Source organism: Molossus molossus, unplaced genomic scaffold, assembly GCF_014108415.1.
Source record: "Molossus molossus isolate mMolMol1 unplaced genomic scaffold, mMolMol1.p scaffold_m16_p_10, whole genome shotgun sequence".
Lineage (NCBI taxonomy): Eukaryota > Metazoa > Chordata > Mammalia > Chiroptera > Molossidae > Molossus > Molossus molossus.
Window position 1 is genome coordinate 3,873,103 of NW_023425345.1, and position 22,399 is coordinate 3,895,501.

At 39.3% G+C, this 22,399-nt stretch overlaps 1 protein-coding gene across 11 annotated transcripts in view; it reads right to left on the bottom strand.

The window, feature by feature from the left end:
- Nucleotides 1-22,399, bottom strand: part of TNRC6B (trinucleotide repeat containing adaptor 6B) — a 281,369-nt gene that overhangs the window by 231,937 nt on the left and 27,033 nt on the right. The window contains exon 2 of one of the 11 annotated variants that reach the window (XM_036252294.1): nt 22,030-22,089. The exons of the other annotated variants lie outside the window; for them this stretch is intronic. The gene's annotated coding sequence lies outside the window, so the exon portion shown is untranslated. The remainder of the gene's footprint in view (nt 1-22,029; nt 22,090-22,399) is intronic. 11 annotated transcript variants of the gene reach the window in all.

Sequence of the window (22,399 nt, forward strand, 5' to 3'; positions counted from 1 at the left end):
AGAGACCCAGGTTCGGTTCCCACTAAGGGCATGTACCTCGGTTGCAGTTTGTCCCCGGCCCTGGTTGGGTCGTGCAGCCACTCGATGTGTCCCTTTCACATCGATGTTTCTCTCTCTCTTCCTCTCTTTCCCTTCCACTCTATCTGAACAAAAAAAATGAAAAAAATCTCCTCGGGTGAGGATTAAAAAAATAAATAAACAAACAAACTATGGGCTTTGGGTGATGATGATGTGTCAATGTAGGTTCATCAACTGTAGCAAATGTACCACTCTTGTGCAGGATATTGCTACATAGTGGGGGTAGCTGGGGTGGGTGGAGCAAGATACATATAGGAACTCTCCGTACTTTCTTTCTGTTCAATTTTACTGTGTACCTAAAACTGCTCTAAAAATACTATTAAAAAAATAAAGGTATCAATATTTGTTTGTTTTTTAAATTCCCACCTGAGAATATGTTTAGAGAGAGAAAAGAGAAAAACATTGATGTGAGAGAGAAACATTGATTACTTGCCTCCCATACATGCCCAGGAATCAAATCTGCAACCTAGGGGAATTATCTAATTTTTCAGAACTCAGTACCCTTTTCTATATTATGAGGAAAATAATAAATATGTACCTTATATGGTTGCTGTGAGGATCAGATGAAACATGAAAATCGTTTAAAGGTTTATAACTATATGAATATATCCTTGGAGTTAGGTATCTGAAGATCAACCCCAAATAATTCTGTTTATAATAAAAATCTTTCACTTTTAGGTACAAAGCAAGCAGGTATAATTTTTTAACTATTCCTTTATTCAGAAATAAACCAAGAAGCAGGAGGAGAGAAGTTGAGCCCAGAAAAAGAGTTCCCAGTATTCTTCCAAGAGAAGGACCACAGGGTCCTGGGAAGTGTTATATGGAAGCCTGATCCTTAGAGTCTGGGTCACCAACAGTTAAGTGGCTGTACTTCTCTGGATCTCTAGGGGAGACTGAGGATGGTAGTGACCGGTAAGACCTGACCCTGGTTACATCTCTAGTTTCTCTCCTATCATACTACCCTGCCTTCCTCTTCTGTTTCTAGCAAACCAGTTGTTTTCTTCAGTTCCTCCAAAGCTTTCTTCCCTCAATACCTACACTCATGTTGGTCCCGTTGCCTAGTCAGTGGTTCTCAACCTTCCTAATGCCATGACCCTTTAATACAGTTCCTCATGTTGTGGTGACCCCCAACCATAAAATTATTTTTGTTGCTACTTCATAACTGTAATTTTGCTACTGTTATGTCTTAGGCGACCCCTGTGAAAGGGTCGTGACCCACAGGTTGAGAACCACTGGAAAGGCTATTGCTCCAAATGATCATCTGGCCAACACCTACCTTTCTTTTCAATCTTTTTTTTTCTCCCTAACCTGAGGACATTTTTTTGTTTTTTGTTCAGACAGAGTGAGAGGAAGATAGAGAGAGAAACATCGATGTGAAAGGGACACATCGAGTCATCGTCACCTGCACGACCCAACCAGGGCCGGGGACAAACTAAAACCGAGGTACATGCCCTTAGTGGGAACCGAACCCGGGTCTCTCTGGACCGCAGGCCGAGGCTCTAATCACTGAGCCAAACCAGCCAGGGCTTCTTTCCAATTTTTTTTAAAATATGTTTTTATTGATTTTTTTAGAGAGAGAGGAAGGGAGAAAGAGATAGAAACATCAATGTGAGAGAGAAACACTGATTGGCTGCCTCCTTCATGCCCCCCGACTGGGGATGGAGCCCGAAACCCGGGCATGTACCCTGATCAGGAATTGAACCAGGACCTCTCAGTCCATGGGACAATGCTCAATCCACTGAGCCACGCCGGCGGGGCTCTTTCCAACCTTTGCTTAAATGTTACTTTCTCAGAGAGGCCTTCCTCACCTCTCAGACTAAGTCATATCCACTAGTTACAGCTCCCTGTATTTTTCCTAAAAGGTATTTATCAGGGTTTGTTATTATATATGTAAGTAATATGACTAGTTGATTGTCTTTCTCCCGCTGGATAAAAGTTCTGTGATAATTAGCATGTTTCACTTATATCTTTATTCCTAATTCTTAGTATCATGCCTGGTAGGTGCTCAGTATTTGCTGAATGAATGAATGAGTATACAAAATGCTTAATGTATCACTAGAGAACCCAGAAATGGACCCAAGACAATATGCTCAATTAATATTTGACAAAGGTGGCAAGAGCATACACTGGAGTAAAGACAGCTTCTTTAATAAATAGTGCTGGGAAAATTGGACAGCTACATGCAAAAAAATGAAACTAGACCATCGACTTACACCATACACAAGAATAAACTCAAAATGGATAAAAGACTCAAATGTGAGTCATGAATCCATAAAAATTCTAGAAGAAAATGTAGGCAACAAAATTTCAGACATCATATGCAGCAGAATTTTCACTGATACATCACCTAAGGCAACAGAAACAAAGGAGAAAATGAACACATGGGACTACATCAAATTAAAAAGCCTGTGCACGGCAAAAGGTACAATCATCAAAATGGAAAGGCAACCCACTGTATGGGAGAACATAATTGCCAATGATACATCAGATAAGGGGTTACTTTCCAATATATGTAGAGTGCTCATACAACTCAACAAAAGACAAATAACCCAATTAAAAAATGGGCAGAGGAACTAAATAGATACCTCTCCAAACAGGACATACAAATGGCCAAGAGACATATGAAGAAATGCTCAACATCACTAATTATCAGAGAGATGCAAATTAAAACAACAATGAGGAATCACCTCACATCTATCAAAATGGCCACCATCAACAAATCATCAAACAACAGGTGTTGGCGAGGGTGTGGAGAAAGGGGACTCTAGTACACTGCTGCTGGTGGGAATGCAGACTGGGGCAGCCACTATGGAAAACAATATGGTGTTACCTCAAAAAATTAAAAATTGAACTGCCATTTGATCCAGTAATCCCACTTCTAGGAATATACCCTAAGAAGCCTGAAACACCAATCAGAAAGGATATATGTACCCCCATGTTCATAGCAGCACTATTTACAATAGCTAAGATCTGGAAACAGCCCAAATACCATCAGTAGACGAATGGATAAAAAAGCTGTAGGTACATGCCCTGGCCAGTTTGGCTCAGCGGTTAGAATGTCGGCCTGTGGTTCAGAGAGACCTGGGTTCGGTTCCCGTTAAGGGCACATACCTTGGTTGCAGTTTGTCCCCGGCCCTGATTGGTCGTGTAGATGGCAGCCACTCAATGTGTCCCTTTCATGTCGATGTTTCTCTTTCTCTCTTTTACTCTCTCTCCCTCCCACTCTATCTGAACAAAAAATGAAAAAATGTCCTCGGGTGAGGATTAAAAAAAGCTGTGGTACATATACACAATGGAGTACTATGCAGCTGTAAGAAAGAAAGATTTCTTATCCTTTGAGACAACATGGAGGGACCTGGAAAGTATTATCCTAAGCGAAACAAGCCAAGCAGAAAAAGACAAGTATGATATAATCTCATTTATTTGTGGAATATAATCAACATAACAGTCTGAGAAATGGGGCAGTCCCAGAGACATGGAAGTGGGGTACAGACTGACTATCCCCAGAAGAGGGGGTGAGGAGGGAAGATAAACCACAGAACTTATATGCATGTATGCATGGACATGGACAACAAAGCTGGGGACAGGGTGGGGAGGTAGGGGGAGAAGGAAATCAGTGGGGGGAAAAGGAGAAACGTCTATAACAAAAGTAAATTAATTAATTTTTTTAAAAAAAGCTTAATGCATCACATATAAAACTGCTGAACTAAATCCTAAATACTGGGGAAGACAGAAGGATCAAATTGTTAGATCTTTAAACAATACCTGGGAAAGAAAGCTACATTCCAGAGTCTTCTCATAAGGGCGCAATATTCCATTCCCCTCTAAGTTGAGTTATAATTTAAATATGTAATCATTCAATCATTGTGTAATTTACTTCCCTCGTTATCTATAATAAAGCGAGTTTTAGTGATCAAAATATCCAGAAACAAGGAAGGCTCCCTTACGGCTGTCACAAAAATTAAGATATTTCACTAGTGAAGCAGCATAAGAATGATAATAAAGCAAAAATTCTCAAAATAAAATATTATACTTTCATAAAAATGCCAAGAAAGAGAAATGTGTCTGTGGAAGAGGAACCAACAGGGAGGGGGAATGTAGAGATAGAAAGAAATTTAAGAAATTATCAACCAAATGCTATAATAATCTTTAAACACTACCTGGTTTTTATGTAGCTAGAAAAATGACAAGCTATTAGCATTTCTCTTCACCAGACATAATGAATAAAGTATGGCAGACAGAAGACAAAATTTAAATGGAAAGTTAAAATTTCATTAATTTTTTTCTATCTAAAGCCTTCATTTTCCTATTTCCCTGCAACCATTCCATATTTCTTACATTAAGAATAGTACTTCTAACGCTGGCTGGTTTGGCTCAGCAGTTAGAGCATCAGCCTGCGGTCCAGAGAGACCCGGGTTCGGTTCCCACTAAGGGCATGTACCTCAGTTGCAGTTTGGCCCCGGCGCTGGCTGGGTCGTGCAGGTGGCAGCCACTCGATATGTCCCTTTCATGCCGATGTTTCTCTCTCTCTCTCTCTCTTCCTCTCTCTCCCTCCCACTCTATCTTAACAAAAAATGAAAAAAATGTCCTCGAGTGAGGATTAAAAAAAAAGAATAGTATTTCTAACCATTTGAACGCAAAGTTAAAGATGACCTTTTCTGAACTCCTCATAGATTCTGATAAGCATCTATTTACAAGTCTTCTATAACACAACCAAGCACCCAAAATTCAAACATAGCCAAGCACACAAAATTCATATGTAGCCTTTCCCACTAAAAGGAACCAAAGCTCCTCAATTTAAAAAACAAAAAAACAAACAAAAAAAAAACTGATTCAAGACTGGGACAGAAAATATACAAGATGAGCTTAGACATCTTGTCATATCAAAAAGTAACAATGCTATAAAAAGTCTTTAGAAATCAAGAGGATTGATGAAGAGGCTCCTCCACTAGTCAAAAATGGGACAATATGAAGCATCAATAAAAATAATCACTGCCCTGGCCGGTTTGGCTCAGCGGTTAGAGCGTCCGCCTGCGGTCCAGAGAGACCCGGATTCGGTTCCCGCTAAGGGCATGTACCTCGGTTGCAGTTTGTCCCCGGCCCTGGTTGGTCGTGCGGGTGGCAGCCACTCGATGTGTCCTTTTCATATCGATGTTTCCCTCTCTCTCTCTTCCTCTCTCTCCCTCCCACACTGTCTGTACAAAAAAAAATGGAAAAATGTCCTCGGATGAGGATTAAAAAAAATAATAATAATAGTAATCACTGAGGCCCTGGTCGGTTTGGCTCAGCGGTTAGAGCATCGGCCTGCAGTCCTGAGAGACCTGGGTTCGGTTCCCGCTAAGGGCATGTACCTCGGTTGCAGTTTGTCCCCAGCCCTGGTTGGGTCGCGCGGGTGGCAGCCACTCGATGTGTCCCTTTCACATTGATGTTTCTCTCTCTCTTCCTCTCTCCCCCTCCCACTCTACCTGAACAAAAAATAGAAAAATGTCCTCGGGTGAGGATAAAAAAAAAAAATTAATCACTGAACCCTGGTCGGTTTGGCTCAGCGGTTGGAGCATCGGCCCACAGACCAGAGAATCCTGGGTTCGGTTCCCGCTAAGGGCATGTACAAAAAAATAAATAATCACTGAAATGAGTTCACATCTATTAAATATGTTAAAAAGCCATGATTTTGTAATGTTTTTTTTTTCCTTTATTGATTAGAGAGAGAGGAAGGGAGAGGAGTGAGAGAGATAGAAACATCGATGAGAGAGAACATCGATTGGTCACCTCCAGCATGCCCCCCACTGGGGATTTGGCCCACAACCTGGCACGTGCCCTGACCTGGAATTGAACCAATGACCTCTTGGTGCATGGGTCAACACTCAACCAATGAACCACACTGGCCAGGCTATAATGTTTATCTATCTATCTATCTATCTATCTATCTATCTATCTATCTATCTATCTATCCATCCATCCATCCATCCATCCATCCATCCATCCTCACCCAAGGACATTTTTTTGTTTTTTTGTTCAGATAGAATGGGAGGGAGACAGAGGAAGAGAGAAAGAGAGAGAGAAATATCGATGTGAAAGGGACACATTGAGTGGTTGCCACCCGCATGACCCAACCAGGGCCAGGGACAAACTGCAACCGAAGTACATGCCCTTAGTGGGTACCAACTCTGGGTCTCTCTGGACCGCAGGCCAATGCTTTAACTACTGAGCAAAACCGGCCAGGGCTGTAATGTTATTTTTAAAAAATTAATTGGTCTCCTTTGGACGATGCTAGAAAACTAACTTATTTTGAAAATGGGTGAAGGAAAAGAATCAAGTATTTAACCTGTTTTTCTGAATGAAGTGTACCTAAGATTAACCAGGGCTGAGATGGGGGAAGTTTCTCTAGCTAATTAATGAAGACAAATGACAAAATTAGGATATCATCATTTTGTAACATAAATTAACATAGGCGTTGATCTTCAATACCTGTTAATATCACAGTACGATGAGACAACTGCTTATTATGTGCCTCCTAGTGGAAGTTAATATCACCTCCTATAAAGTATTCTTTCCAAACACAAAGAACTGAACTAGATCAAGCTTCTAGATATAACTGCCAATTCACATGAAATACAATGCTGAGGAACATGTTAAACACACCATGGGGATGCAATTAGTAAAATACAGAAGGTGAGATATTTTAGGACAGATGACAAAGTTTATTTTTACAATAAATTGAGAGGAAGAAAAGGGGAGGCCCTACAGATAAAAAGAGACTTAAAAAACATATCAACCAAATGGTACATTGATCCTTGTTTGGATTCTGACGCAAACAAACCAACTTTACAAAATCAGGGGATATATGAATACTGATTTTTTTGGTGTAATATTAAAGAATTATTAATTCTTTAGATATGATAACTGTATTATGCGTACATATTTTTTTTAAAGAGTCCTTATCTTTTATTTATTTATTTATTTATTTATTTATTTTTTTATCCTCATCCGAGGACATTCTTCCATTTTTTTGTACAGATAGAGTGGGAGGGAGAGAGAGGAAGAGAGAGAGAGAGAGAGAGAAACATCGACATAAAGGGACACCTCGAGTGGCTGCCACCCGCACAACCAACCAGGGCCGGGGACAAACTGCAACCGAAGTATGTGCCCTTAGCGGGAACCGAACCCGGGTCTCTCCAGACCGCAGGCCGACGCTCTAACCGCTGAGCCAAACTGGCCAGGGCAAGAGTCCTTATCTTTTAGAGATACACACCAGAATATTTACAAATAAAATACGTGTGAGAGGCTGCAGTCATGGGAAGGTTTGTCTAGGGCTAGAGGATCTCCTTCCACAATGGCTCCACACATAGTGGTTGTTAGCCGATGACTCAGTTCCTCTCTAGGGGAACCTTTCCACAGGCTACTCATCAAATGTCCTCCTCACAATACTGCAGGGAGCAAGACATAAGCTTGACCTAGCACTGGAAATCACACTCCATCAATATCCTATTGGTTACCTGTGTCAGCCCTATTTAACATGAAAGAGGATTACACAAAGGCATGATACCCAGAGGTAAGAATCATCAGGGCCATCTTGAAGGCTGGCTACCACATTATGGAACTTAAGTTCCTGAGCTTGCCATTCAAAACCCTGACTACTACTGAGCTCCATCCCCATTTCATTTCACCCTTTCTTGGTCCAATCAGTTCCAGCTTTACTGGCCTCCTTTCAGTTCTCCAGTTTAGAGTCTTTGTACTTGCTTTTTCCTCTACCTGGATTATTTTCTCCACTTATCTATCATTCAGATGTGATCTCAGGGAGGCCTTCCTTGGCCACCCAGTCTGAAGAAGTCATCTACCCCCTTTCCAGCCCAGACTCAATTTTAATTATTTACAGAACACTTATTACTATCTGATATTTTAGTACATCTGGCTCAGTGTTAAACTTTCCAGCACAATCAGTCAACACACTCAACATAACTTCAATATCCAAATGGGTAGCCTAGCAAAACACCCTGGCCTCTCAGCTCTGCAAACTGCTCATCTCCAAGGACCTTTTCCTTTACTCTGCCTCAACCACACCCTCTCACTATCACACCAAACTCAATCCATCTTACATCTCCTCTAAACTGAATCCATTGTTTGATCCTTCTAGTTCATTTGCTCAATTGCCTTGTGAAAAGAACTTTTTAATTGCCACGAGAATTTCATTCCTCTGACCCCATCTTCCCTCTTCTGACTTAGTTTTTCTCTTTATCTAGCTTAGATTTCATAGTTAAGAATTATAAACACTCCCTTGCAAGAACCCTCAAGTCTCTTCCAAACTCCCTAATCTCAGAACTCAAGAAACTGCTTTATCCATACCAAAAATACCAATGAAAAAGCATCCAACTAGGCAGATTATGTTCACCATAAATTCCAGGTCACTAAATGGCCTCTCAATCTTGACTAGCAATCATATTACATTTCATTATTAAACTGGCTTTCGAATCACGCCGCCCCCTCCAAGAAGGCTATTTATCCATTTTTCCCTCCTGTACAACCCTCTCCTCCCTTTTAGCTAATGTCTTTGACTCTTTTTTTTTTTTTATCCTCACCCGAGGACATTTTTCCATTTCTTGTTCAGGTAGAGTGGGAGGGAGAGAGAGAGAGAGAGAGAGAGAGAGAGAGAGAGAGAGAGAGAGAGGAACATCGATGTGAAAGGGACATATCGAGTGGCTGCCACCTGAACAACCGGCCAGGGCCGGGGACAAACTGCAACCGAGGTACGCGCCCTTAGCGGGAACCGAACCCGGTCTCTCAGGACCGCAGGCCGACGCTCTAACCGCTGAGCCAAACCGGCCAGGGCCTTTGACTCTTATTGAGAACTAAAAAACCTAAACCTAAAAATCTGTCATTTTCCCATGACCAATTATATAAACCTACCTAAATCTTCACCCATTTTCCCTTCTTTCCCTTATTTCAAAGAAATGACCCTAAGGAGCTCCCATAAGACTGTCAGCTGATTTCTCAAAAGAAACTTTGCAGGCCAGAAAGGAGTGGCAAGATATATTCAAGGTGATGACAAGCAACAACCTACAACCAAGATTACTCTATCCTGCAAAGCTATCATTTAAAATCGATGGGCATATAGTTTCCCACACAAGAAAAAGCTAAAGGAGTTCATCACCACCAAACCAGTATTATATGAAATGTTGAAGGGTCTTCTTGAAGGAGAACAACAACAAAAATATGAACAATAAAAGGGCAATTAATACTTATCTATCAAGAATTGAATCTACAAACAAAATGAGCAAGCAGAACTAAAACAGACTCAGAGATACAGAGAACTTTTTTTGCTTGCCAGATTGGGGGAGGGGGTGAAAAAGATGAAGGAATTAAGAAGTACAAATTGGTTGTTAGACTGATGAACCTCAAAGAGAAGGGGGGAGGAAGGGTGGGATGAGATAAACCAAAGAACTGCTATGCATATATGCATAACCAATGGACACAGGCAATAGTGTGGGGAAGGCAGGAGGGGGGCAAGATTGGAAAGGAGGGGGGTCAATGGGGAAAAAGGGGGGAAAACATCTGTAATACATTCAACAATAAAAATAAATTAAAAAAAAAAAAAGAAGTGACCCTCCTTTCTTTTGAAGAATAATCCATCCACTTATACTACTGATCCCATTCCTTCTTCACTACTCATAAACTCCAACCTTATCCCCTCTTTTTCCTCCATCAACCATCACCCACCCTTTCCTGGATCATTCCTATCTGTATGTATTTAAGCTCTAGTACATCCCCATTTGAAAACTACAATTCTTCTTTGACCCCATACCCTTCTTTCTCTATTCCCTTCACAGCCAAACTTTGTTAAAATGGTAAAAAAAAAAAAAAAAAAAAAAAAAGCTCTTTGCACTCTCTCACCTCCCATGCATGCTGTGTTCAATCCATTCCAATATGGCTGTTTCTATCATCAGCAATTTCTATCCTGCCAATCTAAAGACTAGTCTATTATGTCCTCATCTTACTGGGCCTCTTCAGCAGCACTAAATTCTATTAATCATTCCCTCCTTTTTGAAATAATCTCTTTATTTCATTCAAATGATGGTTATTGACCCAGGCACTGTTCTGTGCACTAGCTGGGATACAAGGCTTCTGTGGCACATCACTCTCTTGATTTTTCTTCTGTGACTTTGTGACTCCTCTTACTTCTCATCTTCATCCACCTGACCTATCCTCTAAATGTTAAGTAATTCAGAACTTAATACCAAGTTCCTTCTTTTCTACTATCTCCTTAAATTACATCATCAATTCACACGGTTTTAATTATTTTTATAGTGAAATCTATATATGTAGCCTTTCAAATTTATATATGTAGCCTGGAACTTTCCTTAAAACTGGTTCTACTATATTCAATAGTTTACTTGACATTTACACTTGGACATCTCAAACTTAATATATATGACATTTTAATTTTGGACCAACCTCCCAAAACATTCCTATACTAGTAAATTTCAGTAAATAACACAATATATAGCTCTCAAATATTTAATCCTGATTCCTATCTCTCCCTCCTCTTCCACTTCTAATCTATCAGCAAGTCCCAATGAGTCTATCTCTAAAACAATCTCAAATGTGTTCACGTTTCTAAGTCTCTCATGCTATTATCATCTGCTGCCTAAACTACTGCAATAGCTTCCCAGCTGGCCTCTCTGCTCCCATCCTATCTTCCTCTGATACACACGTTAAAAAACAAAACCAAAATAAAAACACAGTAAATTGCCCTGGAAGTGTAGCTCAGTTGGTTAGAGCTTCATCCCAATACACAAAGGCTGTGGTTTCAATCCCCGGTCAGGGCACATACAAGAATTAACCAATGAATGCATCAATAAGTGGAACAACAAACTGATGTTTCTCTTTCTCTCTCCTTCCTTCCTCTCTCTCTCTCAAATCAATAAATACAAATTAAAAAATAAAAAACACAGCCCTGGCCAGTTTGGCTTAGCAGTTAGAGCACTGGCCTGCATAGGGTCAAGGGTTCAATTCCCAGTCAAGGGCACATACCTGGGTTGCAGGTTCAATCCCCAGCCCCCGTCGGGATTGTGAGAGGCAACCAATTAATATGCCTCTCACATTGATGTTTCTCTTTCTCTCTCTCACCCTCCCTCCCTTTCACTCTATCTAAAAATTAATGGAAAAATATCTTTGGGTGAGGATTAACAAATTAATTAATTAATTAATTAATTAATTAAACAGTAAATTAGATCATCTTTTCCCCTGCTTATAAGTCTTCAACAGCATCACACTGTAACAGGAATAAAATCTGAACTCAAGATTGTAAATGATGATATGGACTCTGCTTATCTGCTTTCCAATATCATCTCTCTCCATTCTTCCTCACTCTAATTCAGCCACATTGACCTTTCAGTTTCTTGACTATGCTAAGATTTGCTCTCCTACAGCCTGGCACATGCAACATCCTCCATCAGGAACACCCTCACCTCTGGCTGGCTCCTTCTCAAACTCAAGTCTCAACTTAGATGTAAACTCCCCAGGGTACTTAATTTATGATGGCCCTCTTTGAAAATTTCTAATGCAGCCTTTCCTCATTTTTTCAAAGCATATAACATTTTATAATTATTTATATATTCACTTAAAAACTTATTTTGAAAATTTACAAACATAAATAAAAGTAAAACAAACAGTATAATAAGATCACAGATTTCAGTATTTTTCTTTTATATTTTAACTACTTCCCCTGCTACACTGGAATCTCCAATGGGCAGAGACTGTATCTTTTTCTCTTTTTCACCCAAGGCCTTACATGGTAACTGGCTCATGATAAACGCTCAACAAATTTTTTGTTTTCAATGAGAAAGAAAGTTAAAGATTACTCTAAAGAGGATGGCATAATTGAGAAAAGCAAAACAAGGGAGGAAGAGTTTTGAGGACAGTTGGTAATTTATTCATCAGTCTACTCCCTGCCAGGCTCTGTGCTAAGTATTGGGTTTCAGAGATAAATAAAAGAAAGTCTTATACAAAGTCTAGTGGAGAAAGATATAAGAAGTAGTATTTATTCAGTGCCACCTATGTTCTGGATATAGGGCTAGTAGTTTTAGAGGTATTGTCTCAGTCCTATAACAACCCCATAAGGAACTATTATAATCTTCATCTTGCACCTAAGAAAACTGAGGCTTACAATGGTTAAATAACTGGGTAGCAGGTTATAAAGCTGGAAAGTGGTAAAATCAAGTGAAGAACTTAGGCTATATAATACTATTCTTTTTAAATCCTCACCCGAGGACACTTTTCCATTGATTTTCAGATAGAGTGGAAGGGAGGGGGAGAGAGAGGGAGAGAGAGAAACATCAATGTGACAGAGACACACCAATTGGTTGCCTCCCACACAACCCCAACCAGAGCTGGGGATCAAACTGCAACCAAGGTACATGTCCTTGATTGGAATCGAACCTGTGACCCTTTGGTCCATGGGCCGACGCTCTAACTGCTGAGACAAACTGGCCAGGGGTAGGCTATATAATTCTAAAGCTAAGCCACTAAATAGCACTGTAATTCCAGATGTGTACTATCCAATAGAGTGCTATGAAAAATGTTACAACAGAGGCATGCACAAGGCATGATGGAAGTAAGCAGAGAACTCTAAAAGGAAAAAGGAAAAAGGTCTCCTACAGAGGTGATCCCTGAGCAGAGTCTGAAAATTTAAGCAGGAAATTGCTAGGTGATGCATTCTGAGGAAATAGTATGTGCAAACAAGTATGTAGGCACTTGATGGAGCATTGTATACCCAGGATACTTGGAAGAAATTCTCTGTTTTATTTTTAAAAACTGAGTGTAATGAATAACATTTTGCTAGGAGCACTGGATATGAGACAAAAGATGAAACAGTATGAGAAAGTTATGCATGACGCACTATGAAGGCATAAAAGAGGAAGGTTGTTTTTTGTTGTTGTTTTTTTTGCAGCCTGGGGGGAATCTGAAAGCTTCACAGAAGAGATGAACCTTTGCTGGATCTTGAAGGACAAATTAATCATATCAGAAGAATCAGGCAGGCAAAGGGAACGATCTGCACAAAGGGCGTGGCCATTCGATAAACAAGGAACACTTAGGGAACAAGAGCTGGATATGGCCCGATTTTGAGGAAGCAGATTTCGGGTAAGTGGCAAGAGATGAAGATGGCAGCAAGAGTACAGATGTGATATTTAATGTCACTGTTTATTATTATAAAATTAAATAACTAACAAAAATGCTTCAAAGCCATGGTTATTTAAGAAAAGTATGGCTCTCACAATATATAACTAAACAAAACCTAGAAATAGATCTATATGTATATACATTGGAATTTGGTGTATAATAAAGGTGGCATTCAGATCAGTGGAGAAATGATAAATCATTTAATAAATGCCATGGGGACAACTGGTTATCCATTTGGGAAAAAAATTAAGTTAGACCCCCCTCCTTCATATTATATAAAAAATAAACTTCATTTAGATTTGGAGTTAAACATAAATAATAAAACCATAAAATTATTTTAAAGATAAAATAACATTTTATGGAATCGAATATAAATTCTATAAAAATTTTTCAGTTAAAACAGGAGACTTCAAAGAACTTTCCTTCTGGTAGCAGACTTATGTGACTTGGTTACCAACATGAAGGTTATCAAGTTCACCCTGTTGAAGAAAAACAGGAAGCACAGGTCCAATGCAGTGCTTCTGACACCTTTCTGCTAGTCAGAACTATCTGGGGAGCTCTGTAAAACCTCCTGAGAAGCATACCATAGCTTTTAGGCTGAGAGAGAAGCTTGAAAGAGAAACCTTTCTTTAATAAAACTCTTCATTAAAAAAAAAAAAATGCACACTGATTTTCAGTATTATTAATCAGTGATTAATCAGTAATTTTATTGAGACTGAAAAAGTACTTTCATGAAAGTTTTCAAGTAGGAAAGTAGTATGGATACTCCATGAAAGAAGTTTTCACTTACTATATCTAAACTTTACCTTTAGCTTGACAAAGTATATATAGAGAGTGTTAAAAAACACACATATATCCTGTGACCCTGCAATTCTTCTTACAGAAAGTTAGCTAAGCCCCAGCTGGTTTGGCTCTGTGGTTAGAATGTCGGCCCGGGGACTGAAGGGTCTCGGGTTTGATTCCCAATCAAGGGCACGTACCCAGGTTGCAGGTTTGATACCCAGCCCCAGTCAGGGTCATTTGGGAGGCAACCAATTGATATATCTCTTTCCCTCCCTCCCTTTCACTCTATCTAAAAATCAATGGAAAGCCCTGGCCAGTTTGGCTCAGCGGTTAGAGCATCGGCCCGCGGACCAGAGAGACTTGGGTTCGGTTCCCACACATACCTTAGTTGCAGTTTGTCCCCAGTCCCGGTTGGGGTTGTGTGGGTGGCAACCAGTCGATGTGTCTCTCTCACGTCGATGTTTCTCTTTCTCTTCCTCCCTCTCTCCCTCCCACTCTATTTGAAGATAAATGCAAAAATGTCCTCCAGTGAGGATAAAAGAAAAAAAAAAAAAAAAAGGAAAAATATCCTTGGGTGAGGATTAAAACAAAAAAACAAACAAAAAGAAAGTTAGCTAATTAACTATGGATGTGTGCAAAGATAGATATATAAACATATTCATTACAATGCTGTCATTAGTAATCAATTTGAAATAAGCTAGAATCAGTATAGGAAATTATTATATATCCATATAATGAAATACATTGTAGCCATTGTACTAAAAAATGAAGTCTATTTATTAACATGGTAAAATGTTCATAATATATGTTGAGTGGATAAAGCAGATCTTGATGCAATTATATATTGTATTGCTCAGTTTTGTGGAAAAAAATTTATACATGTACAATTTATGTATATATATATATAAATAATATATATGAACGATCACCACCAAAATGTTAACGGTGATTAATTATCTCAGTATAGTGGGATTACAGAGATCAAGGACAATGTGTATTTTCTAAAATTGTCTACAACAATAATTTATTACTTGTGTAATAAAACCTTTTTTTTCTTTTAGTTATCTGTATTCTATTCCCACCACACAAAATAAAAGCAATGAAGATCTCCTGTAGCCCGGCTAATGCCAAATACTGAATCACAGTATTTGTGATTCAAAAATGAAAATTTCTAATGGTTATTCCAAGAAAAAGGTAAAGGTCAGCAGACTGTTACTTTCTTAATAGACTGGAAGTAGAAAGTCTCTAGTGTTTCAGTGGTTATGAAAGAAATGACCCAGATTCCTGATGGAAAGGAATTACTTCCTTGGTCTAACCTGACTGAGTTCAATAAGGTCCGAATGAGAACTATTTAGTATTTTACTTAGCTCTCAAAAACTCATATTCAGCAAAATGACTCATTAATAGGCAGACTGGAAAGAGCACTTAATTTGGAGGAGGAAGGCATGGGTTCTAGAAGTTACCACATAGTAGCTGTGTGGTGCTAAACTACTTAGTTATTTAACTTCTTTGAAATGCAACCTGATCATCTGTAGACTGAGAATGATGAGAATCCTAGACTCCTCTCCCACTGGGAGCCTGCAGTGGGAATTGAATAAGATCATCTTCCTTTGTAAACCACTCAATAAATATTTGTGGAATGAGTAAATGAATATACCATATACAGTAAGTGTTTCACACATCCATAAATATAATGAACACTACAAAATATCCCACCACTTGTAGTTATAGTAACCACTAAAACTACACAGTATAGATTTGTGTCTAAAAATCTATATAGTCCACAACTCTTCATGCTTCTAAAACACACATCAAGGATGTAATACAGTCCTGCGAAAAAGGCTGTTACACTCCTTTTGGTTTCTTCCACCTTACCTTTCCACTTCTTTTTCTCTCCTTATCCCTACCATCAGAAACAAGCAAAAATTGAAGGGCTGGTTCTCTCTGTATGACTCAAGTCAATAAAGGACTCTCCTCTTTCTGGATATCTTAATCAAATGCTACATTTTAAATATACAAGTATTCACCTTTCTTCCTGAAATATGGTAGAATCTTACCACCATGAATTCAAAATTACATTTCTTATTCAAATAAGCATTCCTGCTATAAACATTTTTTAATTTCCCAAATGAATATGCTGTCTTCCCCCTACCTCCTTAAGATATTTTTGGGGGGGTATTTCTCTTGTAGTACTTATCACAGTCATCCTTTGTTATATATATCTGTGCACATCTTCTCTCCTCATTACCTCACAAGTGCTAGGGGACTGTATTTGAGTTTGTGGGGCTTAGCATATTAGATACTACCTGATAAATACTCAACAAAAATTTAGTGTATAGTCCTGGCCAGTTTGACTCAAAAGTTAGTGCATCCAACCAAAGGGTCACAGGTTCAATTCCGATCAAGGGCACATACCTGGGTTGCAGGTTCGATCCCTGGCCCCAGTCAGGGTCTTTTGGGAGGCAACCAATTGATGTATCTCTTTCATATTGATGTTTCTCTCTCTCTCTTTCTTCCTCCTTCCCTCCCTCCCTTCCACTCACTCTAAAAATCAATAGAAAAATATCCTTGGGTGAGGATTAACAACAACAACAAAGTAGTGTATGAATGAATGATGACACACTAGGACTTAATATCACTTTAAGAGGTTGAAGCCCAAGTCAAAATAATTAAGATGATAGTAACTGAGAAAATATATAATTTTACCTCAATGTATTCATTTAGTAAATATTTAATAAGCATCTATGGTATGCCTGATATGGCCCAAGGTATGCCTTAATGAGCAAGACCCAGTCTCTATCCTCAAAGGAGCATATAATCCCATTAACAATCAATTGTATTATTTTGACATTTCATTTTGATACATTTTTAGTACAGAAGAGTTGTAAAGATATTATAGAGAGTTCACATATCATCTTCACCCAGCTTTCTCTAGTGTTAATACCTTACGTAGCCATGGTATAATCAGTGAAACTAGGAAATTAATGTTGCTGAAACACATTAACTACAGACTGTAATCTGATTTCCCCAGTTTTTACATGAATGTCCTTTTTCTGTCCCAAGATCCCTCATTACATTTAGTTGTCATGTCTCAGTCTCCTCTCAATTGTATTTTTAACAATTTTTGTTGTTATTAATCCTCACCCAAGAATATTTTTCCTTTGATTTTTAGATAGAGTGAAAGGGAGGGAGGGGGAGAGAGACACATCAATTGGTTGCCTCCCGCACAACCCCGACAGGGGCTGGGGATAGAACCTGCAACCCAGGTACATGCCCTTCACTATGACTCAAACCCAAGACCCTTCGGCCCATGGGCTGGTACTCTAACCGCTGAGCCAAACTGGCCAGGGCTTCAAACAAGTGTTGGTGAGGGTGTGGAGAAAAGGGGCTCTAGTACACTGCTGGTGGGAATGCAGACTGGTGCAGCCACTATGGAAAACAATATGGTGTTACCTCAAAAAATTAAAAACTGAACTTCCATCTGACCCAGTGATCCTGCTTCTAGGAATATACCCTAAGAAGCCTGAAACACCAATCAGAAAGAATATATGTACCCCCATGTTTGTAGCAGCACTATTTATAATAGCTAAGATCTGGAAACAGCCCAAGTGTCCGTCAGTAGACGAATGGATAAAAAAAGCTGTGGTACATATACACAATGGAGTACTATGCAGCTGTAATAAAGAAAGATCTCTTATCCTTTGAGACGACAGGAAGGGACCTGGAAAGTGTTATCCTAAGCGAAATAAGCCAAACTGAGAAAGACAAATACATGATCTCACTTATTTGTGGAATATAATGAACATAACAGTCTGAGAAATGGGGTAGCCCCAGAGACGTGGAAGTGGGGTACAGACTGACTATCCCCAGAATTGGGGGTGGGGAAGATAAACCACAGAACTTATATGCATGTATGCATGAAAAACGGACATGGACAACAAAGCTGGGGAGAGGGTGGGAAGGGAGGGGGAGAGGGGGAATCAGTGGGGTGAAAAAGGAGAAACATCTGTAAGAAAAATAAATTAAATTAAAAAAAAAATCTAAAAAAAAAAACAATTGGCCAGGGCTATTTTTAATAACTTTTTTTCCCTGTTTATAATAACACGTTTTCTGGAAAGTTCAAAAAAGAGAAAGAATAGCCCTGGCCGGTTTGGTTCAGTAGTTAGAGCATCGGCCGCGGTCCAGAGAGACCCGGGTTCAATTCCCGCTGGGGGCACATATCTCAGTTGCGGTTTGTCTCTGGCCCCAGCTGGGGTTGTGCGGGAGGCAGCCACTCCATGTGTCCCTTTCACATTGATGTTTCTCTCTCTCTTCCTCTCTTCCTTTCTCTCCTTCCCACTGTGTCTGAACAAAAATGGGAAAATGCCCTCAGATGAGGATTAAAAAAAAAAAAAAGAAAGAAAGAAAAAATAAAATCTCTAATTCCCACCCCCCCACACACATACATAGAAACACAAAGAGATAAGCACTCTTAACATCTATAATATACTGGTCTTTTTTCCATTTGTGTATACAAGTAATTTTACTTTTCTTAAAACCAGGAAATCTAAATATATAGTCTTTTGCATCTTCTTTTCTCTTATCCTTGTTTCAGAAATATTTTCCCAATGTTTAAAAATTCTTTTAAAATATTTTTAATGATAGCATAGACTCCAGTATTATAATGAATCAGAATTTAAGCATTTATTTCCCTATTGTTGGACAGTTGTTTCCATTTTATACTACTATAAATAATAGTGTAGTGAATATCCTTAAATATGAAAACAGTGCACATAATAGATATTACAATGGATAAGTAAAGGTATTAGTGATGCAGCCAGGATAAACACCTACACCTAGCTTTGAGCAGTAGAAAATCAGAAAACACAGGTTGGAGGAGGTATATGTATTAGAGATAGGTTCTAAAGAATAAATTTAGCCTGGCCGGTCTGGCTCAGTGGATTGAGCACTGTCCCATGGACTGAGAGGTCCTGGTTTGATTCCTGGTCAGGGCACATGCCCGGGTTGCAGGCTTGATCTCCAGTGGGGGGTGTGCAGGAGGCAGCCAGCCGATCAATGTTTCTCATCAATGTTTCTATCTCTCTCTCCCTTCCTCTCTCTAAAAAAATAAATAAAAACATATTTAAAAAAAGAAAAGAATAAGTTTACTCCTTTATTCATTAGCATTTAACCAAACAACATTTATTGTTTTTAACACTCAATTACTACACTGGCATCCATGGATTCAAAGGGACTAACGCTCTGCATAGGCCTTAGTGTCTGTCTAATCAGAGAGAGACAGACACTTAAATAGAAAAACCTCAACACAACTAGGTGAATGCTACTATCACAAGCTTGTGTATGAACAAAGTGGTCTGGGAGCACAGAGAATATATTTTAACAATCAACAGCAGTGTCCCAGATGCGTAGCTCAGTTGGTTAGAGTGGGGTTCCAATATTCCAATGTTGCCGGTTCAATCCATTGAATGCATAAATAAGTGATGTTTCTCTCTCTCTTCTCCATCCTCCTCTCTCTCTCTCTCTCTCTCTCTCTCTCTCTCTCTCTTTCATTCATCAATAAATTTTAAAAATTTAAAGAATCAATTGTAAAAGTAGGAGAAAGAGTTATACTTAGGCTGATAATAATACATATGAAAGAAGTTTTAGTGAAGTATGATTTACGATGTATCAATAATATGAAGGAGTTCCTTAAAACAGGTAAGTATTCATAGGAATGCAAGGTATCCAGATAGATAGAAGTAATAGTTTAATTATATTCTGTACTGAGGAAACCACAACTAGTATCACATTAATTTCTGAGAACTCTATATTTTCAATCAACTTTATTAAGACATGCCACAATAAAATGTACCCACTTTAATGTAGTTTGATAAAATTTGACAAGTTTATACACCCATGTAACTACCATCACCAATATAAAGAACATCATTCCAAAAATTTCTTGTGCTTCATTCCAATCACCCTCACCCACAGCCAGCCCCAAGCAACCACTGATTTGCCTTTTTTGTCACTATAGATTTAACTTTTCTAGAGTTTCATATAAATGGAATCCAATAGTATGTATTTTCTGTGTTTCTATTGGTTTCTCTCACTCAGCACGTTTTTGAGATTCAGCCATGTTGCTGTGTTTATCAACAGTCAATTCCTTCTACTATCTGAACATTGTATTTATAAGACCATAGATAAACTGAAATAAAGAGAAGAGAAACTAGGCCACAAGGTAAATAGAAGCTAGTGTCTATGAGAAGCCACTGGAGAAAAATAAAGTCTGGTCAATACTGAAAGGCAGGGCATATGAAGAGCTTTCATGTAGAGAACAAACAGCTTTGTGCTTGGGTTATTCCAGAAAGCAAGACCAAAAGGAATGGCTGCACAGAGGCAGTCAAAGTATTTAAATATAAGCAGCACGGTTGACAAGGATGCTGTTGAAGAAATTCCAACTTCAGCAAGAGCCTGGATTTGATATCTTTAGTGTTTCTCCTAACTCTGAAGGCCTATGATTTTGTAATTCTCATGAGTGAGAAACACAGTATGCCATTTTTTTTTTTTTAAATCCTCACCCAAGGACATTTTTCCATTTTTTGTTCAGAGTGGGAGGGAGAGAAAGGAAGAGAAAGAGAGAGAAACATCAATGTGAGAGAGACACATCGAGTGGTTGCCACCCACACGACTCCAACCAGGGCAGAGGACAAACTGCAACTGAGGTACATGCCCTTAGTGGGAACCGAACCTGGGTCTTTCAGGATCGCAGGCCAACGCTCTAACTGCTGAGCCAAACCGGCGAGGGCCAATATGCCATTTTTAACCACTAATATCTTGCATAAATTTACCAAATTAGTTATTCTGTCAGTCCTAGAGGTAGTATGGTGTACAGCTTCAACTGTTATGAGATTGGGTAGTGGGGTTGTACAGAGAAGGAGAAAGTCTTTAGCATCAGACAGAGCTAAGTCAAAGTAAGTTTCTATTAGACAATTACTAAATGTGTGTCTAGGACTTAACCTTTCTATGTCATAGTTTCTTCATTTGAAAACTGAAATAATGATGAATGTGCCTACCCCGAACCAAAAGCTGTATAAATCTTGCTGCTAGCAAGAGCCTGAGGGAATAATATAGACAATATATGAGTTTTGATAGGTAAGGGGGACCTAAGAAAATCCAAGGTATTAAAAGCACTGTATAGAGAGGGGGTAGTAAACTATGACCCACAGGCCAAATCCTGCTATGGCCCGTTTTATTTTTTAATAGTTATATTTATTTGTTAATCATCATCCAAGAATTTTTTTTATGCTCACCGGAGGACATTTTTGCATTTATCTTCAGATAGAGCAGGAGGGAGAGAGGGAGGTAGAGAGAGAAAGAAACATAGATGTGAGAGAGACACATCAGTTGTTGCCACCCACACAACCCTAACTGGGGCCGGGGACAAACTGCAACCAAAGTTCGTGCCCGTAGCGGGAACTGAACCCAAGACTTTCTGGTCTGCAGGCCAACGCTCTAACCACTGAGCAAAACTGGCCAGGGCTCCAAGGATATTTTTCCATTGATTCTTTTGATAGAGTGGGAGGGAGAGAGAGAGAGAGAGAAACATCGATGTGAGAGAGACACACTGAATGGTTGCCTCCCACACAACCCCGACCAGGGTTGGGGATCAAACCTACAATCCAGGTACATGTCCCTGACTGAGAATCAAACTCATGACCCTTTGGTCCGCAAGCCGATGCTCCAACCACTAAGCCAGACTGGCCAGGGCAGCCATGGCCTGTTTTTACATGGCCCACTAGATAGGGGTGGTTTTTACATTTTAAAAAGGCTATAAAAGAAAACAACAGAGAACATGATACCTACAAATATGAAATTTAGAAAGCATAAAATATTTACTCTCTGGACCTTTACAGAGAAAGTTTGCCAACCCCAGGTCTAGAGCAGACAAGGCTCAATGTAGCTTCTGGTGAATTACATGGCTTTAAAGAGACAAACAAAAGGACTGCCCACCTGGTGATAGGACGAAGAATTCCTTAAACATCTCTGAGCCTTGGGTTCCTTTTCTGAAAACTGAAGATAAAAACAGTACCTCTTAACTACTACTTCAGGTCATGATGAAGCAACTAGTACTAGATTTGCCCTCCCATTATAAACAAGAAAATTTGGCAAAATATGTGAAGCAACTGTTGCAGGCCTTGACTACAACACTGTGATCTCAGAGAAGGAACCAAAAAGGTGCATCCTATGAAGGCCCTGGCTTTCTGCCTGGAGGCACTTTCCAAACTGTGACATTAGGAGAAAGAATGTAAGCAGAGCCCAGTGGGCTAACTAAACAGATTGAAGTGACAGAGTTCAGGGTTTGGGAAGGCTGAGATGGCTA